Here is a 17,189-nt window from a genome sequence, read left to right as displayed (position 1 = left end):
CACATAGTGATGCAATATATCGTTATACGTTATAACGTAACAGTATATGACGTTATTCGTCATGTAGTGATGCAATATGTAGTCATACGTTATAGCGTAATACTCTATTACGTTATACGTCATAATGTAATATTATATGACTTTATGCGTCATATAGTGATACAATATAACGTTATAAGTCATATAGTGGTGTAATATAACGTTTTACCTTATAGCGTAATAGTATATAACGTTATACGTCATATAGTGATGCAGTACATCGTTATAGGTTATAACGTAATAGTATATGACGCTATACGTCATATAGAGATACAGCATAGTGTTATAGGTTATAACGTAATAGTCTATATCGTTATACGTCATATAGTGATGCAATATAGCGTTATACCTTATAACGTAATAGTATATAAGGTTATACTTCATATAGTGATGCAATATATCGTTATACGTTGTAACGTAGTACTCATTAACGTTATACGCTATATAGTAATGCAATATAACGTTATACGTTAAAACGTAATACTCCATAACGTTATACGTCATATAGTGATGCAATATAACGTTATAAATTATAACGTAATGGTATAAACGTTATACATCATATAGTGATGCATTATAACGTTATAAGTGATATAGTGATGCAACATAACGTTATAAGTGATATAGCGATGCAATATAGCGTTATGCGCAATAACGTAATAGTATAAATCGTTGTACGATATAAGGTAATACTCTATAACGCTATACTTTATAACGTAATAGTTCATAACGTTATACTTCATATAGGGATGCTATATAACGTTATAAGTGATATAGTCATGCAATATATCGTTATACCATATAACGTAATAGTATATAAGTATATACTTCATATAGTGATGCAATATAACGTTATACCTTATAACGTAATAGTATATAACGTTATACGTCATTTAGTGACGCAGTATAACGTTATACGTTGTAACGTAATGCTCCATAACGTTATGCGTCATATAGTAATGCAATATAACGTTATACGTTATAACGTAACAGTATATGACGTTATTCGTCATATAGTGATGCAATATGTAGTCATACGTTATAGCGTAATACTCTATCCCGTTATACGTTATAATGTAATAGTATATGATGTTATGCCTCATATAGTGACACAATATAACGTTATAAGTGATATAGTGGTGTAATATAACGTTTTACCTTATAACGTAATAGTACATAGCGTTATACGTCATTTAGTGACGCAGTATAACGTTATACGTTGTAACGTAATGCTCCATAACGTTATGCGTCATATAGTAATGCAATATAACGTTATGCATTATAACGTAATAGTATATAACGTTATACGTCACATTGTGATGCAATATATCGATATACGTTATAACGTAATAGTATATAATGTTATACTTCATATAGTGATGCAATATATCGTTATACCTTATAACGTATGAGTATATAAGGTTATACTTCATATAGTGATGCAGTACATCGTTATAGGTTATAACGTAATGGTATATGACGTTATACGTCATATAGTGGTGCAATATAACGTTATAAGAGATATAGTGATGCAATATAACGTTATAAGTGATATAGTCATGCAATATAACGTTATACCATATAACGTAATAGTATATAAATATATACTTCATATAGTGATGCAATATAACGTTATACCTTATAACGTAATAGTATATAGCGTTATACGTCATTTAGTGACGCAGTATAACGTTATACGTTGTAACGTAATGCTCCATAACGTTATGCGACATATAGTAATGCAATATAACGTTATGCATTATAACGTAATAGTATATAAGGTTATACTTCATATAGTGATGCAATATATCGTTATACCTTAAAACGTACGAGTATATAAGGTTATACTTCATATAGTGATGCAATATATCGTTATACCTTATAACGTAATAGTATATAACGCTATACGTCATATAGCGAAGCAGTATAACGTGATAGGTTGTAACGTAATACTCCATAACGTTATACGTCATATAGTAATGCAATATAACGTTATAAGTTATAACGTAATAGTATAAAGGTTATACGTCATATAGTGGTGCAATATAACGTTATAAGTCATATAGTGATGCAGTACATCGTAATAGGTTATAACGTAATGGTATATAAAGTTATACGTCACATAGTGATGCAGTACATCGTTATAGGTTATAACGTAATAGTATATGACGTTATACGTCATATAGTGGTGCAATGTATCGTTATACCTTATAACGTAATAGTATATAAGGTTATACTTCATATAGTGATGCAATATATCGTTATACCTTAAAACGTACGAGTATATAAGGTTATACTTCATATAGTGATGCAATATATCGTTATACCTTATAACGTAATAGTATATAACGCTATACGTCATATAGTGACGCAATATAACGTTATAGGTTGTACCGTAATACTCCATAACGTTATACGTCATATAGTAATGCAATTTAACGTTATAGGTTAAAACGTAATACTCCATAACGTTATACGTCATATAGTGATGCAATATAACGTTATAAATTATAACGTAATAGTATAAAAGTTATACGTCATATAGTGGTGCAATATAACCTTATAAGTCATATAGTGATGCAGTATAACGTTATGCGTTATAACGTAATAGCATATAACGTTATTCGTCACATAGTGATGGAATATATCGTTATAAGTTATGACGTAATAGTATATAACGTTATACGTCATATAGTGATGCAGTATAACGTTATAGGTTATAACGCATTAGTATATATCGTTATACGTCACATAGTGATGCAATATGTCGTTATACGTTGTAACGTAATACTCCATAACGTTATACGTCATATAGTAATGCAATATATCGTTATAGGTTAAAACGTAATACTCCATAACGTTATACGTCATATAGTGATGCAATATATCGTTATACGTTGTAACGTAGTACTCATTAACGTTATACGCTATATAGTAATGCAATATAACGTTATACGTTAAAACGTAATACTCCATAACGTTATACGTCATATAGTGGTGCAATATAACGTTATACCTTATAACGTAATAGTATATAACGTTATACGTCATTTAGTGACGCAGTATAACGTTATACGTTGTAACGTAATGCTCCATAACGTTATGCGTCGATAGTAATGCAATATAACGTTATACGTTATAACGTAACAGTATATGACGTTATTCGTCATATAGTGATGCAATATGTAGTCATACGTTATAGCGTAATACTCTATCCCGTTATACGTTATAATGTAATAGTATAGGACGTTATGCCTCATATAGTGACACAATATAACGTTATAAGTGATATAGTGGTGTAATATAACGTTTTACCTTATAACGTAAGAGTATATGACGTTATACGTCATATAGTGATGCAGTACATCGTTATAGGTTATAACGTAATGGTATATGACGTTATACGTCATATAGTGATGCAATATAACGTTATACCTTATAACTTAATAGTATATAACGCTATACGTCATATAGTGACGCAGTAGAACGTTATAGATTGTAACGTAATACTCCATAACGTTATACGTCATATAGTAATGCAGTATAACGTTATACGTTATAAAAGTATATGACGTTATACGTCAATTAGTGATGCAGTATAACGTTATAGGGAATAACGTAATAGTATATAACGTTATACGTCACACAGCGAGAAAATATATCGTTATCCGTTAAAACGTAATAGTATATAACGTTATACGTCATATAGTGATGCAGTGCATCGTTATAGGTTATAACGTAACAGTATATGACGTTATACGTCTTATAGTGGTGCAATATATCGTTATACCTTATAACGTAATAGTATACAAGGTTATACTTCATATAGTGATGCAATATATCGTTATACCTTATAACGTAATATTATATAACGCTATACGTCATATAGTGACGCAGTTTAACGGTACAGGTTGTAACGTAATACTCCATAATGTTATACGTCATATAGTAATGCAATATAACGTTATAAGATATAACGTAATAGTATAAACGTTATACGTCATTTAGTGGTGCAATATAACGTTATAAGTCATATAGTGATGCAGTACATCGTTATCCGTTAAAACGTAATAGTATATAACGTTATACGTCATATAGTGATGCAGTGCATCGTTATAGGTTATAACGTAACAGTATGTGACGTTATACGTCTTATAGTGGTGCAATATATCGTTATACCTTATAACGTAATAGCATATGAGGTTATACTTCATATAGTGATGCAATATATCGTTATACCTTATAACGTAAGAGTATATAAGGTTATACTTCATATAGTGATGCAATATAACGTTATACCTTATAACTTATTAGTATATAACGCTATACGTCATATAGTGACGCAGTATAACGTTATAGGTTGTAACGTAATACTCCATAATGTTATACGTCATATAGTAATGCAATATAACGTAATAAGTTATAACGTAATAGTATAAAGGTTATACGTCATATAGTGGTGCAATATAACGTTATAAGTCATATAGTGATGCAGTACATCGTAATAGGTTATAACGTAATGGTATATAAAGTTATACGTCACATAGTGATGCAGTACATCGTTATAGGTTATAACGTAATAGTATATGACGTTATACGTCATATAGTGGTGCAATGTATCGTTATACCTTATAACGTAATAGTATATAAGGTTATACTTCATATAGTGATGCAATATATCGTTATACCTTAAAACGTACGAGTATATAAGGTTATACTTCATATAGTGATGCAATATATCGTTATACCTTATAACGTAATAGTATATAACGCTATACGTCATATAGCGAAGCAGTAAAACGTGATAGGTTGTAACGTAATACTCCATAACGTTATACGTCATATAGTAATGCAATATAACGTTATAAGTTATAACGTAATAGTATAAACGTTATACGGCATATAGTGGTGCAATATAACGTTATAAGTCATATAGTGATGCAGTACATCGTTATAGGTTATAACGTAATAGTATATAACGCTATACGTCATATAGTGACGCATTATAACGTTATAGGTTGTAACGTAATACTCCATAACGTTATACGTCATATAGTAATGCAATATAACGTTATAGGTTAAAACGTAATACTCCATAACGTTATACTTCATATAGTGACGCAATATATCGTTATAACTTATAACGTAATAGTATATAATGTTATACTTCATATAGTGATGCAATATATCGTTATAACTTATAACGTAATAGTATATAATGTTATACTTCATATAGTGATGCAATATATCGTTATACCTTAGAACGTTAGTATATATAAGGTTATACTTCATATAGTGATGCAATATATCGTTATACCTTATAACGTAATAGTATATAACGTTATACGTCATAGAGTGATGCAGTACATCGTTATAGGTTATAACGTAATAGTATATAACTTTATACGTCATATAGTGACACAGTATAACGGTATAGGTTGTAACGTAATACTCCATAACGTTATACGTCATATAGTAATGCAGTATAACGTTATACGTTATAAAAGTATATGACGTTATACGTCAATTAGTGATGCAGTATAACGTTATAGGGAATAACGTAATAGTATATAACGTTATACGTCACACAGTGAGAAAATATATCGTTATCCGTTAAAACGTAATAGTATATAACGTTATACGTCATATAGTGATGCAGTGCATCGTTATAGGTTATAACGTAACAGTATGTGACGTTATACGTCTTATAGTGGTGCAATATATCGTTATACCTTATAACGTAAGTATATATAAGGTTATACTTCATATAGTGATGCAATATATCGTTATACCTTATAACGTAATAGTATATAACGTTATACGTCATAGAGTGATGCAGTACATCGTTATAGGTTATAACGTAATAGTATATAACTTTATACGTCATATAGTGACACAGTATAACGGTATAGGTTGTAACGTAATACTCCATAACGTTATACGTCATATAGTAGTGCAATATAACGTTATTAGTTATAACGTAATAGTATAAACGTTATACGTCATATAGTGATGCAATATATCGTTATAAGTTATGACGTAATAGTATATAACGTTATACGTCATATAGTGATGCAGTATAACGTTATAGGTTATAACGCAATAGTATATATCGTTATACGTCACATAGTGATGCAATATATCGTTATAAGTTATGACGTAATAGTATATAACGTTATACGTCATATAGTGATGCAGTATATCGTTATACCTTATAACGTAAGTATATATAAGGTTATACTTCATATAGTGATGCAATATATGGTTATACCTTATAACGTAATAGTATATAACGTTATACGTTATATAGTAATGCAATATATCGTTATACCTTATAACGTAAGTATATATAAGGTTATACTTCATATAGTGATGCAGTACATCGTTATCCGTTAAAACGTAATAGTATATAACGTTGTACGTCATATAGTGATGCAGTGCATCGTTAAAGGTTATAACGTAACAGTATGTGACGTTATACGTCTTATAGTGGTGCAATATATCGTTATACCTTATAACGTAAGTATATATAATGTTATACTTCATATAGTGATGCAATATATCGTTATACCTTATAACGTAATAGTATATAACGTTATACGTTATATAGTAATGCAATATATCGTTATACCTTATAACGTAAGTATATATAAGGTTATACTTCATATAGTGATGCAATATATCGTTATACCTTATAACGTAAGTATATATAAGGTTATACTTCATATAGTGATGCAATATATCGTTATGCCTTATAACGTAATAGTATATAACGCTATACGTCATATAGTGACGCAATATAACGTTATAGGTTGTAACGTACTACTCCATAACGTTATACGTCATATAGTAATGCAATATAACGTTATAGGTTAAAACGTAATACTCCATAACGTTATACTTCATATAGTGATTCAATATATCGTTATAACTTATAACGTAATAGTATATAATGTTATACTTCATATAGTGATGCAATATATCGTTATACCTTATAACGTAAGTATATATAAGGTTATACTTCATATAGTGATGCAGTATAACGTTATGCGTTATAACGTAATAGCATATAACGTTATTCGTCACATAGTGATGGAATATATCGTTATAAGTTATGACGTAATAGTATATAACGTTATACGTCATATAGTGATGCAATATAACGTTATAGGTTAAAACGTAATACTCCATAACGTTATACATCATATAGTGATGCAATATAACGTTATAAATTACAACGTAATAGTATAAACGTTATACGTCATATAGTGGTGCAATATAACCTTAGAAGTCATATAGTGATGCAGTATAACGTTATGCGTTATAACGTAATAGCATATAACGTTATTCGTCACATAGTGATGGAATATATCGTTATAAGTTATGACGTAATAGTATATAACGTTATACGTAATATAGTGATGCAGTATAACGTTATAGGTTATAACGCAATAGTATATATCGTTATACGTCACATAGTGATGCAATATGTCGTTATACGTTGTAACGTAATACTCCATAACGTTATACGTCATATAGTAATGCAATATAACGATATAGGTTAAAACGTAATACTCCATAACGTTATACGTCATATAGTGATGCAATATAACGTTATAAATAATAACGTAATAGTATAAACGTTATACGTCATATAGTGGTGCAATATAACCTTATAAGTCATATAGTGATGCAGTATAACGTTATGCGTTATAACGTAATAGCATATAACGTTATTCGTCACATAGTGATGCAATATATCGTTATGCGTTATAACGTAACAGTATATGACGTTATTCGTCATATAGTGATGCAATATATCGTTATACGTTGTAACGTAGTACTCATTAACGTTATACGCTATATAGTAATGCAATATAACGTTATACGGTAAAACGTAATACTCCATAACGTTATACGTCATATAGTGATGCAATATAACGTTATAAGTGATATAGTCATGCAATATATCGTTATACCATATAACGTAATAGTATATAAGTATATACTTCATATAGTGATGCAATGTAACGTTATACCTTATAACGTAATAGTATATAACGTTATACGTCATTTAGTGACGCAGAATAACGTTATACGTTGTAACGTAATGCTCCATAACGTTATGCGTCATATAGTAATGCAATATAACGTTATACGTTATAACGTAACAGTATATGACGTTATTCGTCATATAGTGATGCAATATGTAGTCATACGTTATAGCGTAATACTCTATCCCGTTATACGTTATAATGTAATAGTATATGACGTTATGCCTCATATAGTGACACAATATAACGTTATAAGTGATATAGTAGTGTAATATAACGTTTTACCTTATAACGTAAGAGTATATAACGTTATACGTCATATAGTGATGCAGTACATCGTTATAGGTTATAACGTAATAGTATATAACGTTATAAGTCATATAGTGATGCAGTACATCGTTATAGGTTATAACGTAATGGTATATGACGTTATACGTCATATAGTGGTGCAATATATCGTTATACCTTCTAACGTAATAGTATATAAGGTTATACTTCATATAGTGATGCAATATATCGTTATACCTTATAACGTAAGAGTATATAAGGTTATACTTCATATAGTGATGCAATATAACGTTATACCTTATAACTTAATAGTATATAACGCTATACGTCATATAGTGACGCAGTAGAACGTTATAGGTTGTAACGTAATACTCCATAACGTTATACGTCATAGAGTGATGCAGTACATCGTTATAGGTTATAACGTAATAGTATATAACTTTATACGTCATATAGTGACACAGTATAACGTTATAGGTTGTAACGTAATACTCCATAACGTTATACGTCATATAGTAATGCAATATAACGTTATAAGTTATAACGTAATAGTATAAACGTTATACGTCATAAAGTGGTGCAATATAACGTTATACCTTATAACGTAATAGTATATAAGGTTATACTTCATATAGTGATGCAATATATCGTTATACGTTATAACGTAAGTATATATAAGGTTATACTTCATATAGTGATGCAATATATCGTTATACCTTATAACGTAAGTATATATAAGGTTATACTTCATATAGTGATGCAATATATCGTTATACCTTATAACGTAATAGTATATAACGCTATACGTCATATAGTGACGCAATATAACGTTATAGGTTAAAACGTAATACTCCATAACGTTATACTTCATATAGTGATTCAATATATCGTTATAACTTATAACGTAATAGTATATAATGTTATACTTCATATAGTGATGCAATATATCGTTATACCTTATAACGTAAGTATATATAAGGTTATACTTCATATAGTGATGCAGTATAACGTTAAGCGTTATAACGTAATAGCATATAACGTTATTCGTCACATAGTGATGGAATATATCGTTATAAGTTATGACGTAATAGTATATAACGTTATACGTCATATAGTGATGCAGTATAACGTTATAGGTTATAACGCAATAGTATATATCGTTATACGTCACATAGTGATGCAATATAACGTTATAGGTTGTAAACGTAATACTCCATAACGTTATACGTCATATAGTAATGCAATATAACGTTATAGGTTAAAACGTAATACTCCATAACGTTATACGTCATATAGTGATGCAATATAACGTTATAAATTATAACGTAATAGTATAAACGTTATACGTCATATAGTGGTGCAATATAACCTTATAAGTCATATAGTGGTGCAGTATAACGTTATGCGTTATAACGTAATAGCATATAACGTTATTCGTCACATAGTGATGCAATATATCGTTATACGTTATAACGTAACAGTATATGACGTTATTCGTCATATAGTGATGCAATATGTAGTCATACGTTATAGCGTAATACTCTATTACGTTATACGTTATAATGTAATAGTATATGACGTTATGCCTCAAACAGTGATACAATATAACGTTATAAGTGATATAGTGGTGTAATATAACGTTTTACCTTATAGCGTAATAGTATATAACGTTATACGTCATAGAGTGATGCAGTACATCGTTATAGGTTATTACGTAATAGTATATAACGTTATAAGTCATATAGTGATGCAGTACATCGTTATAGGTTATAACGTAATGGTATATGACTTTATACGTCATATAGTGGTGCAATATTTCGTTATACCTTATGACGTAATAGTATATAAGGTTATACTTCATATAGTGATGCAATATATCGTTATACCTTATAACGTAAGAGTATATAAGGTTATACTTCATATAGTGATGCAATATAACGTTAAACCTTATACCTTAATAGTATATAACGCTATACGTCATATAGTGACGCAGTAGAACGTTATAGGTTGTAACGTAATACTCCATAACGTTATACGTCATATAGTAATGCAATATAACGTTATGCGTTATAACGTAATATTATATAAGGATATACGTCATATAGTGATGCAATATAAAGCGATACGTCATATAGAGATGCAATATAGCGTTATACGTTATAACGTAATAGTATTTAAGGTTATACTTCATATAGTGATGCAATATAACGTTATAAGTTATAACGTAATAGTATGAACGTTATACGTCATATAGTGATGCAAAAATACGTTATACGTCATATAGAGATGCAATATAACGTTATACGTTATAACATAATAGTATATAACGTTATACGTCATATAGAGAAGCAATGTAACGTTATACGTTATAACGTAATAGTCTAAATCGTTATACGTCATATAGTGATGCAATATAACGTTATACGTTATAACGTAATAGTATATAAGGTTATACTTCATATAGTGATGCAATATAACGTTATATTTTATAACGTAATAGTATAAACGTTATAGTCATATAGATAAGCAATATAACGTTATACGTTATAACGTAATAGTCTAAATCGTTATACGTCATAAAGAGATGCTATATAACGTTGTACGTTATAACGTAATAGTCTATATATTTATACGTCATATAGTGATGCAATATAAAGTTATACGTCATATAGTGGTGCAATATATCCTTATGCGTTATAATGTAATAGTATATAACGTTATACTTTACATAGTGATGGAATATATAGTTATACCTTATAACGTAACAGTGTATGACGTTATACGACATAGAGTGATGCAATATAGCATTATACGTTATAACGTAATAATATGTAACGTTCTACGTTATATAGTGGTGCAATATATCGTTATATGTTATAACGTAATAGTATATAACGTTATACGTCCTATAGTAATGCATTATGTCGTTATACGTTATAACGTAATACTCCGTAACGTTATACGTGATATAGTGATGCAATATAACGTTATGCGTTATAACGTAATAGTATATAACGTTATACGTTATATAGTGATGCAATAATACGTTATACGTCATATGGAGGAGCAATATAACGTTATGCGTTATAACGTAATATTATATAAGGTTATACTTCATATAGTGATGCAATATAACGTTGTAAGTTACTAAGTGATGCAATATAACGTTATGCGTTATGACGTAATATTATATAAGGTTATACTTCATATAGTGATGAAATATAACGTTATAAATTATAACGTAATAGTATAAACGTTATACGTCATATAGTGATGCAATAATACGTTATACGTCATATAGAGATGCAATATAACGTTATACGTTATAACGTAATAGTATATAACGTTATACTTCACATAGTGATGGAATATATAGTTATACCTTATAACGTAATAGTATATAACTTTATACGTCACATAGTGATACAATATATCGTTATACGTTGTAACGTAATACTCCATAACGTTATGCGTCATATAGTAATGAAATATAACGTTATACATTATAACGTAATAGTATATAACGCTATACGTCATATAGTGAAGCAGTATAACGTTATAGGTTGTAACGTAATACTCCATAACGTTATACGTCATATAGTAATGCAATATAACGTTATAAGTGATATAGTGGTGTAATATAACGTTTTACCTTATAGAGTAATAGTATGTAACGTTATACATCATATAGTGATGCAGTACAACGTTATAGGTTATAACGTAATAGCATATAACGTTATACGTCATATAGAAATGCAATATAACGTTATAAGTGATATAGTGGTGTAATATAACGTTTTACCTTATAGAGTAATAGTATATAACGTTATACGTCATATAGTGATGCAGTACATCGTTATAGGTTATAACGTAATAGCATATAACGTTATACGTCATATAGTGATGCAGTACATCGTTATAGGTTATAACGTAATGGTATATGACGTTATACGTCATATAGTGGTGCATTAAATCGTTATAACTTATAACGTAATAGTATATAATGTTGTACTTCATATAGTGATGCAATATATCGTTATACCTTATAACGTAAGAGTATATAAGGTTATACTTCATATAGTGATGCAATATACCGTTATACCTTATAACGTAATAGTATATAACGTTATACGTCATATAGTGACGCAGTATAACGTTATAGGTTGTAACGTAATACTCCATAACGTTATACGTCATATAGTAATGCAATATAACGTTATAAGTTATAACGTAATAGTATAAACGTTATACGTCATATAGTGGTGCAATATAACGTTATACCTTATAACGTAATAGTATATAAGGTTATACTTCATATAGTGATGCAATATATCGTTATACCTTATAACGTAAGTATATATAAGGTTATACTTCATATAGTGATGCAATATATCGTTATACCTTATAACGTAATAGTATATAACGCTATACGTCATATAGTGACGCAATATAACGTTATAGGTTGTAACGTAATACTCCATAACGTTATACGTCATATAGTAATGCAATATAACGTTATAGGTTAAAACGTAATACTCCATAACGTTATACTTCATATAGTGACGCAATATATCGTTATAACTTATAACGTAATAGTATATAATGTTATACTTCATATAGTGATGCAATATATCGTTATAACTTATAACGTAATAGTATATAATGTTATACTTCATATAGTGATGCAATATATCGTTATACCTTATAACGTAATAGTATATAACGTTATACGTCATAGAGTGATGCAGTACATCGTTATAGGTTATAACGTAATAGTATATAACTTTATACGTCATATAGTGACACAGTATAACGGTATAGGTTGTAACGTAATACTCCATAACGTTATACGTCATATAGTAATGCAGTATAACGTTATACGTTATAAAAGTATATGACGTTATACGTCAATTAGTGATGCAGTATAACGTTATAGGGAATAACGTAATAGTATATAACGTTATACGTCACACAGTGAGAAAATATATCGTTATCCGTTAAAACGTAATAGTATATAACGTTATACGTCATATAGTGATGCAGTGCATCGTTATAGGTTATAACGTAACAGTATGTGACGTTATACGTCTTATAGTGGTGCAATATATCGTTATACCTTATAACGTAAGTATATATAAGGTTATACTTCATATAGTGATGCAATATATCGTTATACCTTATAACGTAATAGTATATAACGTTATACGTCATAGAGTGATGCAGTACATCGTTATAGGTTATAACGTAATAGTATATAACTTTATACGTCATATAGTGACACAGTATAACGGTATAGGTTGTAACGTAATACTCCATAACGTTATACGTCATATAGTAGTGCAATATAACGTTATAAGTTATAACGTAATAGTATAAACGTTATACGTCATATAGTGGTGCAATATAACGTTATACCTTATAACGTAATAGTATATAAGGTTATACTTCATATAGTGATGCAATATATCGTTATACCTTATAACGTAAGTATATATAAGGTTATACTTCATATAGTGATGCAATATATCGTTATACCTTATAACGTAAGTATATATAAGGTTATACTTCATATAGTGATGCAATATATCGTTATGCCTTATAACGTAATAGTATATAACGCTATACGTCATATAGTGACGCAATATAACGTTATAGGTTGTAACGTAATACTCCATAACGTTATACGTCATATAGTAATGCAATATAACGTTATACGTTAAAACGTAATACTCCATAACGTTATACTTCATATAGTGATTCAATATATCGTTATAACTTATAACGTAATAGTATATAATGTTATACTTCATATAGTGATGCAATATATCGTTATACCTTATAACGTAAGTATATATAAGGTTATACTTCATATAGTGATGCAGTATAACGTTATGCGTTATAACGTAATAGCATATAACGTTATTCGTCACATAGTGATGGAATATATCGTTATAAGTTATGACGTAATAGTATATAACGTTATACGTCATATAGTGATGCAATATAACGTTATAGGTTAAAACGTAATACTCCATAACGTTATACATCATATAGTGATGCAATATAACGTTATAAATTACAACGTAATAGTATAAACGTTATACGTCATATAGTGGTGCAATATAACCTTAGAAGTCATATAGTGATGCAGTATAACGTTATGCGTTATAACGTAATAGCATATAACGTTATTCGTCACATAGTGATGGAATATATCGTTATAAGTTATGACGTAATAGTATATAACGTTATACGTAATATAGTGATGCAGTATAACGTTATAGGTTATAACGCAATAGTATATATCGTTATACGTCACATAGTGATGCAATATGTCGTTATACGTTGTAACGTAATACTCCATAACGTTATACGTCATATAGTAATGCAATATAACGATATAGGTTAAAACGTAATACTCCATAACGTTATACGTCATATAGTGATGCAATATAACGTTATAAATAATAACGTAATAGTATAAACGTTATACGTCATATAGTGGTGCAATATAACCTTATAAGTCATATAGTGATGCAGTATAACGTTATGCGTTATAACGTAATAGCATATAACGTTATTCGTCACATAGTGATGCAATATATCGTTATACGTTATAACGTAACAGTATATGACGTTATTCGTCATATAGTGATGCAATATATCGTTATACGTTGTAACGTAGTACTCATTAACGTTATACGCTATATAGTAATGCAATATAACGTTATACGGTAAAACGTAATACTCCATAACGTTATACGTCATATAGTGATGCAATATAACGTTATAAGTGATATAGTCATGCAATATATCGTTATACCATATAACGTAATAGTATATAAGTATATACTTCATATAGTGATGCAATGTAACGTTATACCTTATAACGTAATAGTATATAACGTTATACGTCATTTAGTGACGCAGAATAACGTTATACGTTGTAACGTAATGCTCCATAACGTTATGCGTCATATAGTAATGCAATATAACGTTATACGTTATAACGTAACAGTAGATGACGTTATTCGTCATATAGTGATGCAATATGTAGTCATACGTTATAGCGTAATACTCTATCCCGTTATACGTTATAATGTAATAGTATATGACGTTATGCCTCATATAGTGACACAATATAACGTTATAAGTGATATAGTAGTGTAATATAACGTTTTACCTTATAACGTAAGAGTATATAACGTTATACGTCATATAGTGATGCAGTACATCGTTATAGGTTATAACGTAATAGTATATAACGTTATAAGTCATATAGTGATGCAGTACATCGTTATAGGTTATAACGTAATGGTATATGACGTTATACGTCATATAGTGGTGCAATATATCGTTATACCTTATAACGTAATAGTATATAAGGTTATACTTCATATAGTGATGCAATATATCGTTATACCTTATAACGTAAGAGTATATAAGGTTATACTTCATATAGTGATGCAATATAACGTTATACCTTATAACTTAATAGTATATAACGCTATACGTCATATAGTGACGCAGTAGAACGTTATAGGTTGTAACGTAATACTCCATAACGTTATACGTCATATAGTAATGCAATATAACGTTATACGTTATAAAAGTATATGACGTTATACGTTAATTAGTGATGCAGTATAACGTTATAGGGAATAACGTAATAGTATATAACGTTATACGTCATAGAGTGATGCAGTACATCGTTATAGGTTATAACGTAATAGTATATAACTTTATACGTCATATAGTGACACAGTATAACGTTATAGGTTGTAACGTAATACTCCATAACGTTATACGTCATATAGTAATGCAATATAACGTTATAAGTTATAACGTAATAGTATAAACGTTATACGTCATAAAGTGGTGCAATATAACGTTATACCTTATAACGTAATAGTATATAAGGTTATACTTCATATAGTGATGCAATATATCGTTATACCTTATAACGTAAGTATATATAAGGTTATACTTCATATAGTGATGCAATATATCGTTATACCTTATAACGTAAGTATATATAAGGTTATACTTCATATAGTGATGCAATATATCGTTATACCTTATAACGTAATAGTATATAACGCTATACGTCATATAGTGACGCAATATAACGTTATAGGTTAAAACGTAATACTCCATAACGTTATACTTCATATAGTGATTCAATATATCGTTATAACTTATAACGTAATAGTATATAATGTTATACTTCATATAGTGATGCAATATATCGTTATACCTTATAACGTAAGTATATATAAGGTTATACTTCATATAGTGATGCAGTATAACGTTAAGCGTTATAACGTAATAGCATATAACGTTATTCGTCACATAGTGATGGAATATATCGTTATAAGTTATGACGTAATAGTATATAACGTTATACGTCATATAGTGATGCAGTATAACGTTATAGGTTATAACGCAATAGTATATATCGTTATACGTCACATAGTGATGCAATATAACGTTATAGGTTGTAACGTAATACTCCATAACGTTATACGTCATATAGTAATGCAATATAACGTTATAGGTTAAAACGTAATACTCCATAACGTTATACGTCATATAGTGATGCAATATAACGTTCTAAATTATAACGTAATAGTATAAACGTTATACGTCATATAGTGGTGCAATATAACCTTATAAGTCATATAGTGATGCAGTATAACGTTATGCGTTATAACGTAATAGCATATAACGTTATACGTCACATAGTGATGCAATATATCGTTATAAGTTATGACGTAATAGTATATAACGTTATACGTCATATAGTGA

This window comes from Bombus affinis, unplaced genomic scaffold, assembly GCF_024516045.1.
Source record: "Bombus affinis isolate iyBomAffi1 unplaced genomic scaffold, iyBomAffi1.2 ctg00000249.1, whole genome shotgun sequence".
NCBI classification, from domain to species: Eukaryota; Metazoa; Arthropoda; class Insecta; order Hymenoptera; family Apidae; genus Bombus; species Bombus affinis.
This window is presented reverse-complemented; position numbering follows the sequence as displayed.